This window comes from Leptosomus discolor, chromosome 3 (genome assembly GCF_034619465.1).
Source record: "Leptosomus discolor isolate bLepDis1 chromosome 3, bLepDis1.hap2, whole genome shotgun sequence".
NCBI lineage: Eukaryota > Metazoa > Chordata > Aves > Leptosomiformes > Leptosomidae > Leptosomus > Leptosomus discolor.
Genome location: NC_141393.1, coordinates 12,019,096 through 12,035,121, shown reverse-complemented (window position 1 = coordinate 12,035,121; position 16,026 = coordinate 12,019,096). Strand labels below are relative to the sequence as shown.

The 16,026-nt window shown below is 37.8% G+C and overlaps 1 protein-coding gene and 1 long non-coding RNA gene across 3 annotated transcripts in view; one reads left to right on the top strand and one right to left on the bottom strand.

Moving 5' to 3' along the window:
• Window positions 1–16,026, bottom strand: part of PPP1R13B (protein phosphatase 1 regulatory subunit 13B) — a 61,070-nt gene that overhangs the window by 20,578 nt on the left and 24,466 nt on the right. The window lies entirely within an intron of this gene.
• LOC147415793 (uncharacterized) lies at window positions 7,523–13,077 on the top strand. Its single transcript, XR_015183427.1, has 3 exons — window positions 7,523–7,644; window positions 10,648–10,841; window positions 12,843–13,077. It is a non-coding gene; the product is annotated as an uncharacterized LOC147415793 (long non-coding RNA).

Genomic DNA, 16,026 nt, shown 5'->3' with positions numbered 1-16,026 from the left:
TTCAGTTCTCCAACCAATGCATAATACAGAGCTGTTTATTTAAGCCTCGGTCAGGAAAAGAAAATAATAATTGTTTTAAAATAACTGATTTCTCTCTCTCTCTTTTTTTTTTTTTTTTTGCGCTAGCTGAACTCCAACTAGTATTTCACATTTCTCCATACAATTATTCAGGTAAGATATGCACCTCAAGGTCAGTCACTAAAATGAGCCAGATCTGGAACACTAACTTTCAAAGCCACTGCATCTCAGATGCATGGTATAAACATGTTTGACTAAAATTCTTAGAGAAAGTTATTGTCTCTCTTTGAAAACTTCCTACTGAATAAATTACGGAGCAAATGTATAATTCCTACTGGATACTACAACTGAAAACTCCTCTTACTAGTCAACAATAATGAAAATTATTTATAGTAGAGAAGTAATTAAAACAAGCCCCTATGTATTTACAGTTATAGCTATATAATAGTGAAACTAGAACAAAAGAGAAAATCCACCCAAAACACTAATTTTCTATTTCAACATTTTGTTAGTGAACACAGTAAACAAAAATAAAAAAAAATATTGAACTTCGCAGTCTGTACTTTTTTTTATTAGCATGACTTATGACAGACAGGAGTCCTTCACAATATTCTTTAAGGCCAAATAACTTGTACGCAGTTGTGGTCACCAGCTAATACATCAAAGAGAGGCATTTTATTATTAATTACAGACTGAAACACACTAATTGGGTAAGAAAAGTAAGGAAGCTTTTCCAAGTGCCAACCACAAACCAAAATGTGCTCACTTGAGACAAGAAAACAGAAAAACCAGATGCTGCTCTCAGAACATGTCCAGGCTCTGCTGATTTCCTTTGGCATGACCTTCTGCCAGAAAAAAACCTAAAGCTCTGCTTCTGCTGGACTCTGTAGGTAATTCTTAAAAAGGGCTCATAATGGCTTAAAGGCTTCCCTCTGGAACACTGATTTTAAAACTAAAATAGGTGGGGGGTTGAATCAATAGTATTTTCTCAATACATATATGCTCTGTTTCAAAAATTCACGGCTTGCATCAAACTATGCCGTCTTCCCAATGCTTCCCTCCTTTCTGCTTTGATCATCTGTTTAAGTTAACAACACCGATAGCTCATTCTATTTCCAGTAGTAATTTCAGTACAACACTGTCCAAAAAATATGGAGATGTTTTATGCTGCTAAGAAGTCTTGTTAAAAATATATCCAAACGCAAAGGGTGGTGTCTGTATAGGGGTTGTGCATATTTCAAGGTAAAAAAAGCCATTTCATCGAGTGAAAAGTACAGATTTTCTAAATGAGAACTGTAACCTGGCATGCACAATGACAAGAAGAAACTGGTTTGTAAAAGCACCAGAAACAAAAACAAAAGTTTGATCCAAAAGCTCAGAATTTTACTGCTTTAAATAAGCATATTTGAAAGTATATCTTACAATGCCTGGAAAAAAGTATTGCATTATTTTCTATTACATAAAATATAAAAGATTAATTACAAGATTAATGCAAATATCAGCTTCTCCTTGAAGAAGCTATTACCTATTGTAAAATGTTCCATTTAGAAACTCTAAGGTCTAAAAACCTTTTATACATGGCAAAGCACAAGAACATAGGAAACAGTGATAATTAACCATTTAACGATAAATGTTCTATGAGAAATGTTTACCTCACTGAACACTACTAAGTGTCCCTTTCACTTAAAATAACCACACTATACTTAGGAAAGAAAAGATGAGGCAGCTGAGGAAACAACATTTTAAACCTGTAACTTCACTCGCAGTTTGCTCTTTTTCATCCACATGGCAAAAGCAGTAAGCAGACGAAGCAGAGCTCCTCTTCGACATCAATCAATTGCTTTCGGATAGACTGTTGCTGATTTCAGGTCTCCAAAACAGGACAGCATCATTTTTTAAACAGCATGAAAAACACTGAACCTTTGCTGAGATCTAGTTGAATCAATTCATTTAAAGCATTTCATGTTAGTTGAGTCTCCTTGTAATAACCTGTTTGCAAACACCACCACTGAAAAAAAGTCAGTCTCAGTCCTTCTTCCAAACCTCAAGTCATGCCAGGCAGAGAGCACTGCAGTTTCTCAGTTCTTTAATGAGGTGGTTGGTTTCTCGGACTCTTAAGGTTGTGCTGCTCACACTAGTTATTAACAATTTCATCCATGAAGTCACTCATCTCTCATAACAAACATGAGCCTATCACATTTAAGGTCCAGACTTCCTCCTTTCTCCTGCAGCAAGAGAAACCTACCTCCTACAGAACTGCTTTCTGAAGGAGGTACTAAAAAGCCACTACAAATATCTACTCCTCCGGATTCCACAGCTTCATTTGCTACGTGGTCATACATCAAAGCAGACAGTTCTGCTGAATTGTAAATTTCTTTTCATTGATTCACAGAAGCATTTACACATAGAGAGGAACTCCTAAATAGAATGCTACAGAGCAAGCACTGCATTATTAGGCACTAAGAAAGTATTACATGTCTCTTACAGACAAGAATACTTTACACCTATATTCTCTCATTTCTTAATATCAACAAGAAGCTTAAAAAAATTGTATTTATTTTGTTTAGCATGCACTTTAAAAGGTCATGATGAGACTGACTTTGTAATGAACTGGAGTTTCAGCTTCTGACAATACCCTCCCTACTACAAACTAATATTTTACCATTTGATGATTAATATTTTTGAGACAGGCGAGATGAATGGTACAGTAGTAATTAAATAGTTTCGGAACCAGTTTACAAGCTGCCTCAAAACAAATCATACGTTAGACATTTAATTAAGAAAAGGAACCTCCTTTAATATTTAATTCTACACATTAGTCCTGTCACTCTGAAAATTCATTTTCTTGCTCCTCCTTCCTTTCTTTCTACCTTCACACTATGCTGTCTATCATCACAAACTCCTCAGACCACATACTTCTGAGCTATTATGAAATGGCTTGCCCATTGCCAACCCACAACAGTAAATGAAAAATTGCACCTGAACTCAAAATATTTCTGTGACAAGCAAAGTGCACTGTAGTCAAGACATGTAAGCAATAAGGGCAGATTCCAGTGTTTTTTTGCCCTTACTCCCATCAGAAAACTATCTTTTAAGAGGAATCTAATTATGTCAATATTAAAACAAAAACCCGTGAGACTGATCTTTTGAAATATATTATGTTTTAAAAGATGATAATTAGGATGTGGCTTGATTTTATGCATTTCTTTGCCTCCATGTTTAAGTCATGAAGATACTTGTTTTGGATCATTATTTAAGTTTGCACTTGTAAGAACAGAAAATTACTTTGAAAACAATAAAAAAAACATATACCAAACCCACACCTGAGACTGTTATGGTTTTAGAAATAAAGAGCTTTAAAAGGAAAAAGAAACAAATATTCAAAAGCTTTACAGGCCACTATAATGACTGGCAATCTCACGTTTACATTCAGCAACGCCTAGCCACTCCAATAGCCCATGTAAAGCATAATGTAACCAACTAACTGAACAAGAAAATGCGAGCAGTACAAGAATTTACCAATCATTTCCTGCTCGCTATGTCTTCAGACTTTTTTCTAAGTTTGAAAGAGCCACCATGTCATTAACTTCCCTTATCTATTCCTTCCCTCTTTTTAACATAGGCGTCCACACCCATCTCCCACACAATTCCTCAGGCCCCTTCCCAACACCCTGCACTAGAAAGTACAAGGTTCAAGTACCTGAAACCTCCTGAAACTGGCCAAGCTCCACCTTCTCCCATGCGTATTCTTGTACAATGAACTGTGTACAATGAACTTCCTCTCAAATATTTTCCACTCTTTTTCCTATCACTCACCTCCATCACCTTTATCCTTACTCCCTCATTTACTACTACTTTTTTATTACTTTGGTCCACCCTTCTCTCTTGTCACAGTCAGAGATGATTCTGAGGTTAAACCACCAATTGCCAAGGTCCAAAACAACCTAGATAAACTGTAATCAACCAGTGGGCTGGGAGGTGACAGTATCTATATCTTGGCTTATGCTTTGGAGCCCAGAATGGTTGGTTTTGACTCTGCTCATCAAAAGGGCTACTCAAAGGTTTTCTGCTTGCATGCCGCTACTTTCAACCACCTATTCATTTACTGACAAGCCACTACAGAGCGGCTACTAAAAGTAATGCAGCATACATCCCACCCACAACCCAACTACTCTGGGTCACTATTCATCCTTCATATAGGCTGCCACTCAAATTGTAATACAGATAAGGAAGGTTTTGATCAAATGGCCTTTTTTAGACTAAGAAAAAAAGAGCAATCCTTCTTTGAAGCCCTCCATACCCCTGCCCTCCCAAAATGTTTGTGACTGTAAAGGTACCTATATCCTCATCCAGAATAATTGTGACAGAAAACTCTCTTTAGCAAGGTTGGGACAACACCAGCATATCAAAGGTTGGTGGGACAGGGGGACACACCCCCCACAAAAATAAAACCCAGCCCCCGCCCCCCCCCCCCCACCCCATAGACCAAGGACAAGATCAGTAGTGAATTAGAGGCAGAAACTGCAACAGAGAGAAATCCAAGAAGCAACACCTTTCAGCTCGTGATTCAAAGAATTTACTCCCCCACGTGGGATTCATTAATGAGGCATACAATTTTGCCACAGCAAAAAGAAAACATCATCTTCACCAGCCTAGTAAGAGAGGACAGCAAAGGCCAGAAAGGTACTGCAAGTTGCTCCTGAGAAGGTTTAAAATGCCTACATAGAAATGCAAAGTAAATACTGTTTTTACTGCACATACTGGAAGTTTTGCATAATCTATAGAGGTTTTAAGTCATTGTTCCTTCCTAGGACAAATGAGGGAATACAAACACCTCCAGACCAGAAATATACCTTTGTAGAGCTGTCAAACCCCAGAAATCTATACAGGTACACGACAAACAGAACTGACAGGTCTAGGACTAGGTATACCAGTAGGTGGACAAAGGAAGTGAAGTATACCTAAGTGAGTATTTTCCCAGAACAAAGCAGACAGACAACCACAAAATGAATGGGGGTAGGTTGGAGCACTCCCCAGCCAGTGAATTCCAGACTGGGTCAGGGCTCTGACAGTTCTCAGCCTCCCCAAACCAGGGAGCTCTCCCCTCAGTAGGCCACCCCTGCATTTTCCTCCTCCGTGCCACATTTACAGCAAAGGAAGAACTACAGCCCTGGCTGCAGAACTACCAAATCGACAGAGCAGGAAAGAAAGGAACAGCTTGCTTAGCCTGCTGAACCTAGCACAAGATCTCCTAATTCTCCCATGCTAACTTGGACACGAGCAGAAGCCCATGAGTCACATGTAGCTTTTCTGCCTTAACCTTCGTTCAAAGTAACATAGTTCAGGGGACGCTTTAACCAGCCCAGCCGGCAGACAAAGGCTGCTGATAATAGCCAGTGCACACTTTGGGTGTGCTGTCCTTAGCACAAGAGTAGTGATGGGGAAAACAGATGGAAGACACGGGAGCTTGTTACAGCAGTTCTATATCAAATGGGTCTTACATGAAATATCTGTAGCCTCCTTGTGCTATCTGATGACTACGAGATGAGAACAGAGGATGGAGCACCTGCTGAATTGTTTACTGATTCTGACCTCCTCACTTTTCTGAAACATATTAACCCTATATACAACCAAATTTAAGAATTCTAATAGATTTTGATCACATTTTCCATAAAACCTGATCCTAGTGCCATGCACAACGAAGACAACTTGAAAATCTTTTGTGAAAACTCATATAACACTATGAAAAGACAAAAGAAAATATCTGGTTTTATTTAAACTAAAATAGAGTTTTTGCTGATCTCGACATGGATGACATTATTTCCAGTTTAATGGCTTTATCCACAGCTCTGCCTTGCATTTTTTTTAATTGGGTCAGAAATATGCCGATAGCAGAAATCCATTTTAAAGAATCCAATGACAATAGCACATGCCTTTTTTAGATTAATGGAAATGAACAAGCTAATTAAACCCACAAAAGGCAACAAGAATATTGGGAATAAAAGGAAAATATACCTAGCATGTGCTATCTCCCGGTAATCAAATAATTTTGAAATTAACATTACAAATGGAATCTGACAACTTCTGATAACTTCTAATAAAAATTGTATTGATGCAAACAAACATGCTTCAATTGTAGCACAATTTGCTGAAAAATCTCCCATTATCTGTATCTGATAAAATCTCAACAGATCTCAAACTACACTACCTTGTTAGCAATTCCTCCAACTTGCTGATGCTAATAAGTCACCCTATATAATAAAATGTTTAAAGCCTATTCAGTGTAACCCACAGACTCCAGATTTCCTGTTTTCCCATATTGCTTTCTTAGAAATCTCACAAGTGAGGCTGTCCTCTATGTTGCATAGAAGAGCTAAGAAAAGGCAGAACTTAAAAATCAAAATAATGTTAAAATAGACTTTCAAAATTAAAAATGGATTTAAGCATATATTGAACATCTATCTGTTACGTATGAAACAAACTGCTTATAAATCACTTCTACAATATAGGAAAGTAGTCTCTGGAACTTGCTTATTTAAAAGACTACTTTCTTCTGTCTCCTTTTAAACAGCCACAGAAATCTCAGACATGTTTATATTAACTTTGGTGCTGGTTAAAATACCCAGTAGCTGATTTGAGTCAAAATATCATCCTTGTACCCCTAACAGAAGTAAATTATCTTAAAAGAAATTATGCATTCTTATAGAAGTAGCAGATCAGTTGTGCAAAAAGTTCAAACCTGTTTACAATACCAACCATTTTACTCTGAGTGATTTTGAGCAACAGACATGTTACAGTATGTGTTGAAAACACTCTAAGTGTCTTTAAAAACAGTCTCAGAACTATCTTTTTCTGGGTCTTTTAGAAAAGCAACACCTTATTCTAACGGGAAAGTTAAGTACGGTTAAGATGCACTTATTAAAGTGAATAACATGTTTAGCATCAAATGTGCTTTTTCTTCCCTTAACTAATTGTTTCAATATAAAGTTCTTTCTGTGGTAATATAATACAATTTATAGGACAACAGTATCATAAACCATTTCCAAAACACAAATTACTGAAATAAGTACCCTGTAATTGAAAGATTTGTGAAACTTAGCGTACGACTTGCACTTCCCATAAAAGCTAAGCTGTTAAAATCAAACGTTGACCATGATATATTTAAGCTATGAGCTTTTGATAAGGTCTTAAAACTTAAAAATGACAGCAAATGCATCTAACAATTTGATTAACTAAGAATTTCAATTCAGAGATAAGGCGTTACAAAACCCAAACTGGTCTGCATTCCGGTCGTGGGACAACAAAACCCACAATCATTTAAACTAAAGTGCAAAAGCTACACAATATTTAAATAATATGTCCACTAAAGTGTAAAACTAACAAATTTTGAAAAGTAATTAATTACCTGTTCACTATTTTCCCATATAATTGCAAGAGAGCACATCTTTATTTTGCAGCACTGCCCATCAGCTGTAAACATTTGTGTTGCTTCAACAGGCTTCAACTCCATGTTTCCGTTATTTTCTGTCTACACTAACTGTTTAACTGTTTGCTGTGAACAAGACAAATGAACAACTGTACACATGAGTTCCTGCAGGATTTTTGGCTCAGTGCAATCAATATGAGGTAGGATATTTTTTAGTCTTATTCCATATGAAATAAAGGTTTCCCCAATTTCTTTATCAATATGAAAAGCTGTCTGTCTGCATTCATCAACAATCAGCTAACGGAAAAGGCTAGTGGATTTTGCCAGCAGTAAAAGACCTAATCACAGCAAGATCAAGCCAGCTGTCAACTCCAATCAGCTTGATTCATTGCACTTTACATATTCAATGGAAAATGTTTAGCAATACACAGTTCTTTCACAGTTATCAGGTTAAACTGAAAATATAAGAATACTGACAATTTAGCTTTAAAAACACACGAATTGTTTGTTCCATTAGTATTTTTGTAGTATTGCCAACTCAGTGTAAAAACTGAATACCGAAAAGATGAGGCATCTCATTACTTTTTGTATTTAATTTCACTGTTTAAAGTAACAGAAGACCATACCATCTGCAATTTAACAGAGACTGCCTAAGATAAAAGGCAAACAGTACAGTCAGAATACAAACTATCTTATGTAAATAACCTTTCCAGTGTTTGCTGTATGCTTTTCCCTACATACTTCAGCTTTTTCTTAAATCTTGCATGCAACAAGACGAATACATGAGCCAGCAATAAAGCATGTGTGTAACAGCACAAACCAAGAAGCTGCAAGTCAGAGAAGACCGCAGCAAGCTATAACCTAGACCTAAGGATTTTTAAATATTAAACATTAAAGAAAATACTACACCCCAAAACCAATTTCTTATTTATCTAAAAATTATGATATTGTGGAAGACAAAAACCAAAAAGCTGTAATTTACCTTGTTGAACTCACAAACGATATGCAAGTTCACCCTCTCTTCCTTCTTTCAAGAAAGTAATTCAAGCATGATTCAGTGCACTTACACAAGAGATCCAGCCAAATTGGTCTCCATAAGGACACTGAAGAACTGTATGCCCAAGCACAATACAGTGAATATTCCAGCTGCATAAGGAACAGGCTTATTTTTAGCAAGCAAGAAGAGGTATGAGCTGTGGAGTAAGATCATCCAGTAGGAATAAGAGAAGAAAAACAAGTTCAACTCCCTTGCTTCTAAATTAGCCAGAGGGACTTTCATTTTCTCCGCTTTGATCTGAGGAAGACTGCAGGGGGAACAAACCTAACAACAATTGGATCTGGAGGCAGCTGCGGAGACAATAGAGAAATGGAAAGGTTCACTTGCCTGGGAAAAACATGCGGGTGGAAAATAGGTATGCTGGGTGTCCAAAGGCTAGATGGATGGGAAACTAAACGAACACGTCAGTGAACACGGAAAGGTGTGTCAGAGAAAGGAGGCCACAGCAGCACTGCACAAGAAAAAACCTCAGACACTGTGGAAGAGAGGAAATACTAATCTGCAGATGACACAGCTACATAAGAGACAGAACTCTAAAGGTGGCCTGAAAAGGAATAGTTGGCCATGTAAATACCAGAAGAGTCTCCCACTCGGAACTGAAAGCTGCTCAGTGGGACAGTCTAAATGCTCAAGCTTTCACAATTAAGCTCTTAGAGCTCTGCACTGACCAGTAAATTTCACAATCTGTCTCCTGTAAGGAACTACAGAAATAAATGAAAGGACAAGTCCCAACTTCCTTACAATAATTTAATATTAAATATTTAGCTTAACTAAAAACAATACTAATGTGACTGGAAAAGGATACAGCTACAACAAAAGGCATCGAAGTTTACAGTGCCAGTGCACGGACTGTGAACGCACAGCAATACTTCATGAAAAATAACAAATGAACTCTTTCAGTAACATTTACTTTATGAGTTAATGTGTATAATGTTATGTGTCAGCTGAAGCAGTCATTTATTCTAAACTGTTCTAGCTTTATACAAGAGCCAAGCAACTCAGGATCTCTATGTGCAGTGACAACTGGAGGCAACTCTCCACATGCTTCATTTAGTTAGAAATCTAGGGAAAAGAGTGAGTTGTATTGCTCCATGTACACAATACAAATATATGAAAAGTACCATAGTTAGAGGTTAAACAAACAGACAGGACTTCTCATCCTCCGTCTTCCATGGACTTCCATGCAACTAAGTATTGCTGTAAAACTGCGAAGCCATGCCTGATGAAAAGCAAAGTTAGACCTGTAAAAGTGGGAACTAAAGGTGCAGACTGAGCAAATAGTGCAGTTTAGGTCTTTCCTCCTCTGCAAAACAGCAAGGCACCTATTGGCTGTTATGGACTAGAAAACCACATCTTTGTTCCCTGTAACTTGTTGAGCAGAACTATCTCTGATGCCCAGAACAGCAGAACTACAAAGTCTGTATACTACAAGTGAGTGCATAGAAGTGTCTGTATACTACAAGACTGTACATTGTGAGTATCTCATATCCATAGCCATCTAGACAGATTTTTGGTGACAGAGTGACAGAGATTAAAAATTATGTAAACACATGGAGGAAAACAGTCCTTTTGCAATATTCCAAGTGGGTTCCAAGAGTGTTTCCCGTTCCCAATTAGTCAAAGAACCTTTACACTCCTCAAAACAAATGAAGTCAGATATTAAGAGCTAATGTTGTCATAAACTAATGCTATCATAATTAAAATTACACCATGAAAATGACCACAGAATAAGTATGATGAAACTTATCAAATTATTCTCATAAAATGTAAGCATCTAGTAAATTTGTCCATTATGGAGCAAAATAGATTTGAGCTTGCATAGGACATGTCAAATAAAACCTGTTTGTGACATTCCAAATCCAAGAACAATATGATTCTGCCTAAGAAGTTTACAAGAGGCCTCAGGGTGAGGTAGGTGGTCAGGACTATTTGAATTCCCTACAGTTTCACAGAAGTTCTTTCTATGAGATCACATAGTTGTTAGTCTTGTAAAGAACGTTACCCTATATAACTATCCTTTACTGAGGTGTGAAGGGACTGGGATTTCTAGTCCAGCAAGAATTAGAAAGCTATTTGCATGCATTAAAATTAGCTTCAGCTGTAATTTTTTTTTTTAACTTCCTAATTTAATTTTTTTTCCCTTAAGTCCTTTAGTTGGATGAGTTTTTCTATTTTCTGAAGAGCAAGGTACTACCAGCTATCTGGAAAACGCTTCAGAGACTTAACAAAGAACCGTATCAGCCTGAAGAGAATCCGAAATCTAAGCTGACCCAGGGCTCGAACTAGAAACCTGACAATGCAGAAGGCTGCTCTAGGGGCAGTAAGGCTCACCCCTGACAGGTAAATGTATTTTTAGGAATGTATGTCTTAGACAAGGGAACACCCTTGAGTGTAAAAATGGCAGATAATAATTTTTGACTCCTTAACAAAAGCAACAGAGAGAGAAAGTTACAGCAGAAAATTAGGAAAACTTGGATCCGATTTAATTACCATTTTTTTTTTACATGGTCAAAATGTTCCAGCAAGCCTACCAAAAAAAAATTCCTTCAGAATAATTTTTTTTCTCTGCAAGCTGTTAGAATTCCTTGTGCCTAAGTTTACTCTTATCATCTTCTAATGGAATTATTTGCTTAGACTTTGCTACGAGATCCCTGAAAGAATCTATATTTCCAAGACTAACATAGTTATTTATACATTTTAAACAAATTTGATTAAAACCTGTCTTATGGGAATGGCTGCCTCTTCCAAGTACATTGCTAAATGTTACAAACAGGAAGTACATAATACTTACAAGCTTATATTAAATTGAATTTTCAGCGCAGGTTTAAAGAATAACTTCTATTACAGACTAAGCTCTTTATCCTTCAACATTGCAATAAGAAACTTCAAGCAAGTACACATGATGGATTTTTCATCTCTTCAGGTTACTACTGTCAGAAGTTTAACTTGTTTGCCTTTTTCCTTGCAATTAGATTTTGTCATATACCTTTGCCTGACAGGCTAAGGAAGCCTTTAAGTACTTGTGCAAGTATACTTGTAACCCCCCTCCCATTCAGCCATCTCTGAAACGTCTTTAGCAGATTTCTAGAACACATTAAAAAAAAAATTAATTGTCAAATCATAACAAATATATGACGAAATATTAGATGTTCAATGCCTTTTTATCTGGTTGCGCTTGTATGGAGCATTGTCAAAATTAATGAACAACATGCAGTTCTACTCAAGGATTTCGGCACCACATGTAAATTTATCTAAACTAAGGCTAGAATTGGACAAGCCATACCAGAGGAACTCAAAAGCAGTGTGGCTTTACTACTGTCACAATGGAATGGGATACAGAGACTGACTGCATCTGAAGGCTACCTACTCTGTCAGCAACCATCCACTCTCCTAAGCTAAATCAGTACTGTTAAAAACTGTTTTGCATGTAGAAGTCTTAACCAATCTGTTAAGGGAATTTCCCTGAGCAACTCCCCCAGCATAAAAGTACAAGAATCTCCTGATGTTAAAACAATTGGACCTGTTGTAAAATTTTTGCTAAGAGCTTGATTTGAGCCATTTTAACAGAAACAGGGAAGATCAGTTCTGCTACCTAATCAGCACAAAATTTCAATTCTCAACTTCATCTATTGGTTACAGCTTCAGGACATAAGAAAACTTAGAGGAGTGTGATCCCCCAGTTTGGGATGATGGTAAAGTTTTCTTCCTCTGCATGAGTTTCTTTTACACTAAAGCTAACACAAATTTCATAGCAAGAGATAAAATCAGGTTCCACTTTGTATTTCTTGGCAAAGGCTTCAGTCAATATCTATCAAGAGAAAAGCTTATTGGTATCAGACTCTCTAAATCAGGGGAGCCATTTTGATATTAGAAACAGCAAAAATAAGTTAGAGAGAATGATACAGGAGACCACAAACTGTCATTTTATCTCCCCAAGTAAATTACCAAACTGAAAAATAATTTAAACCAAGGAACTACAGCAAACAAGTACTGTCTTCATATACAGACTGTTTTCATTACACTAATCTACTTGTAGTCAGTCCAATACAATTTACTTCCGTCATGTTCCTGTACCCACCCTTTTTCCCTCCTGAGCTGCATCTACTTTCTTCTTTTCTCATTTCCAAGAAAGTTCTCGGTTATCTGATTACCTTTTCGTCTGGACAACTGTCACCACCCAGCCATTTCTCTTCCTGGGACTTCCTTGAAGTACATCTCTGATCTACTTTTCCTATCGATGACTGCTAGCTGCACCACGACGGGTGGCTCCCCAGGCCCTCTCCTGTCTACCACTGACCCCCAGTGGTTACACCTATATTTGCTCTGTCTCACTGTTTTCAGACTGATGCTGCTTCTACGGAAGGAAGCTTGGATCATGCTAGGACATCTGGAAGCAAACAAGACCCAGCATTGTATGACCACTGTTTCATGGACACTGATCACAGAATCAAAGAATAATTTAGGTCGAAAGAAGCCTCTGGAAGTCACCCAGTTCAATAACCTCTGCTCAGAGCAGTTCAGATTGCTCAGAACTTTATTTAGCTAGATAGAAATTCCACAGACTGTGGACAGTCTGTTCCAACGTCTGTTACTCTCATGGAGAAAACATTTTTCCCAATATTTAATTAGAATTTCCCTTGTTGCAACTTGTGTTCAAATCCCACTGCCTCAGTTACACATGTAAAAGAAAAGAGGAGGAGGAAGAGGCAGCTATTCCTAGAGAATTCTCTTGCGACACTGTTCAACCTCCTCGGCAAAGGGAAATGTTTAATTATGTAAGTCTTATCTCCACATATCTATACCTTTGTGTAGTGGTGGAAAGAGATCAGGCCCTGATTAGAGCATAATCCACTTCCAAGAAAGTTCTAAACAAAAGCAAACCCCAAAAGGCCAGGAGTAAGAGAACTTGTCAATTAACAACCTCACATAGGTTTTCCTTTAGACTTTGTTATGCAGAATGCAAAGCTCTCAGATGAGCACTTATAGATAAGTATTCATTTTACAACTATTCCTGTTTCACTGTTTGAAGAGACCTAGACTATTCTATTTTTAACACTAATCTTCATTTGGAAGATAATCTAATGAAATTTAAGCATTTATATAATGTGATTTTAAGCTAACCATTATTTAAGTAATTGCTGATAAAGCACATATAGTTCCAAAGGACAAAAAAAAAAAAAAATCCTACTGCGTATGACAAAATGCCAATTAAGAGCTATCGAAATTGAATTTGAGATTGCCCATCATTTTTTCCAAGATTATTGACTCAAACGTTAAAGCAAATGCTCATCTTAAAGTTTTACATGCATTTCACACTTTCAGCTCTATCCAGCTATTAAGTAAAAAGAAATTATCTCATCATTAAAGCAGTACAAATAACAAAAATATACCTGAATGCAGAATATTTGGTAAGATTTGAGCTGTCTTCAATGTTCCATTGGTTTGTATTGATTTTAGGGCTAGACTAACATTCAGCATGCCAGTAACAATGAATAAGCCTAATGCATTACGTAAGTGTAAGCTGATTAAATCCTTGATCCTGAAGCCACCTCTTTTTCCCCCTCCCCCTCAGACTTAAAACTTGGCACAACTGAAAAAATCGTAGTTTTATACTTTCAGAACCTAATTTGTACTGGTTTTGGCATAAAACCACAACACTTTACATTAACATAAACCCTTCAGGTTTTAGTCTTTCTTGCATTTTAGTAATTTCCTAAACCTGTTAAAGTCCATTTTAAAGTGATCAGTTCCCTAATAAATTTTAATTTTGTGGCCAAACTTTCGGGTACTTTTAAAAATACATACTAAATGGCACAAAGGTAGCAGTGTTACTCAAGCAACCAAACCCAAGCTTTAAACATAAAAATTAACAGCAAATCGAACTAAATACAAAGCCATGCTATCATGAACTTTATGGCTGCCAAAAAGTGACATTGTAAGCCAGACTGCACATGGCAGTCCTAATTTCCAAAAATTATATATCTCAAATGAAGTATATGTGTTATGACTCATATGGAGGAATAGATCAGGGGAGGTCATGAAAGAGTTATGTTCCCCTAGCACATTAGAGTGCTATGATCTCACTACATTGTCAATATGACAATGGAAGCAGGATAAACGGATCTGTGCAGCAGAGGATATCAGCTAGTGTGCTCTACAGAAAAGGAACATAGAAAGCAATACATGATTAACTGTTTTGAATAGGGAAAAGAATTCCTTCCACTAGGCCCACATGCCATACACAAAACAAGCTGCCAAAGCTGAAAACTGACTGAACAACTTTGTTGCTGCGTATTTTTGTGTGTGTGAATTTTAGCTGCCAATTACCAGGCAATACACAAGCACAGAATTGTTTAATCTGCACAATTATGTTTAACATTATAGGTTGTTGGGGTTTTTTTTCTACTTTAAGACATCTCGGCTTGAAAAACCCAATTTATTTGCTTTTAAACTTTTTTAAGCATTATTTTACCCTGAGAAAGAGCCCTATGCATATTTAGAAATTGACAGTGCTTTGTAGAGACAATACAACCATTGAATTGTCCAACAAGGAGGGGCTGGTGGGGAACATGAAACTGGAAGACAGCCTTGGCTGCAGTGACCATGAGATGGTGGAGTTCAAGATCCTTAGGGCAGTGAGGAGGATACACTGAAAGCTCGCTACCCTGGACTTCAGGAGAGCAGACTTTGGCCTCTTCAGGGACCTGCTAGAGTACCACGGGATAAAAGCCCTGGAGGGGCCCAAGAAAGCTGGTTAATATTGAAGGATCACCTCCTCCACGCTCAACGAAGAGGAAGTCCAGCAAAAATACCAGGAGGCCTGCATGGATGAACAAGGAGCTCCTGGACAAACTCAAGCACAAAAACAAAGCCTACAGAGGGTGGAAGCAAGGACTGGTAACCTGGGAGGAACATAGAGAAATTGCCTGAGCAGTCAGGGATAAGGTTAGGAAAGCCAAAGCCCTGAGAGGATTAAATTTGGCCATGGATGTTAAGGGCAACAAGAAAAACTTCTATAGGTATGACAGTGATAAAACAAAGACTAGGGAAAATGTGGGCCCTCTCCCGAAGGAAACAGGAGACCTGGTTACCCGGGATATGGAGAAGGCTGAGACACCCAGTGACTTTTTTGCCTCAGTCTTCACCGGCAAGTGCTACAGCCACGCCACCCAAATCGCAGAAGGCAAAGGCAGAGACTGGCAGAATGAAGAACCACCGACTGTAGGAGAAGATCAGGTTCAAGACCATCTAAGGACCCTGAAGGTGCACAAGTCCACGGGACCTGATGAGATGCATCCACAGGTCCTGAGGGAACTGGCAGATGAAGTTGCTAAGTCACTATCCGTATATTTGAGAAGTTGTGGCAGTCAGGTGAAGTTCCCACTGACTGGAAAAGAGGAAAATATAACCACCATTTTCAAAAAGGGGAAAAAGGAAGACCTGGGGAGCTACAGGCCAGTCAGTCTCACCTCTGTGCCCAGCGAGATGATGGAGCAGATCCTCCTGGAAACTATGCTAGGGACAT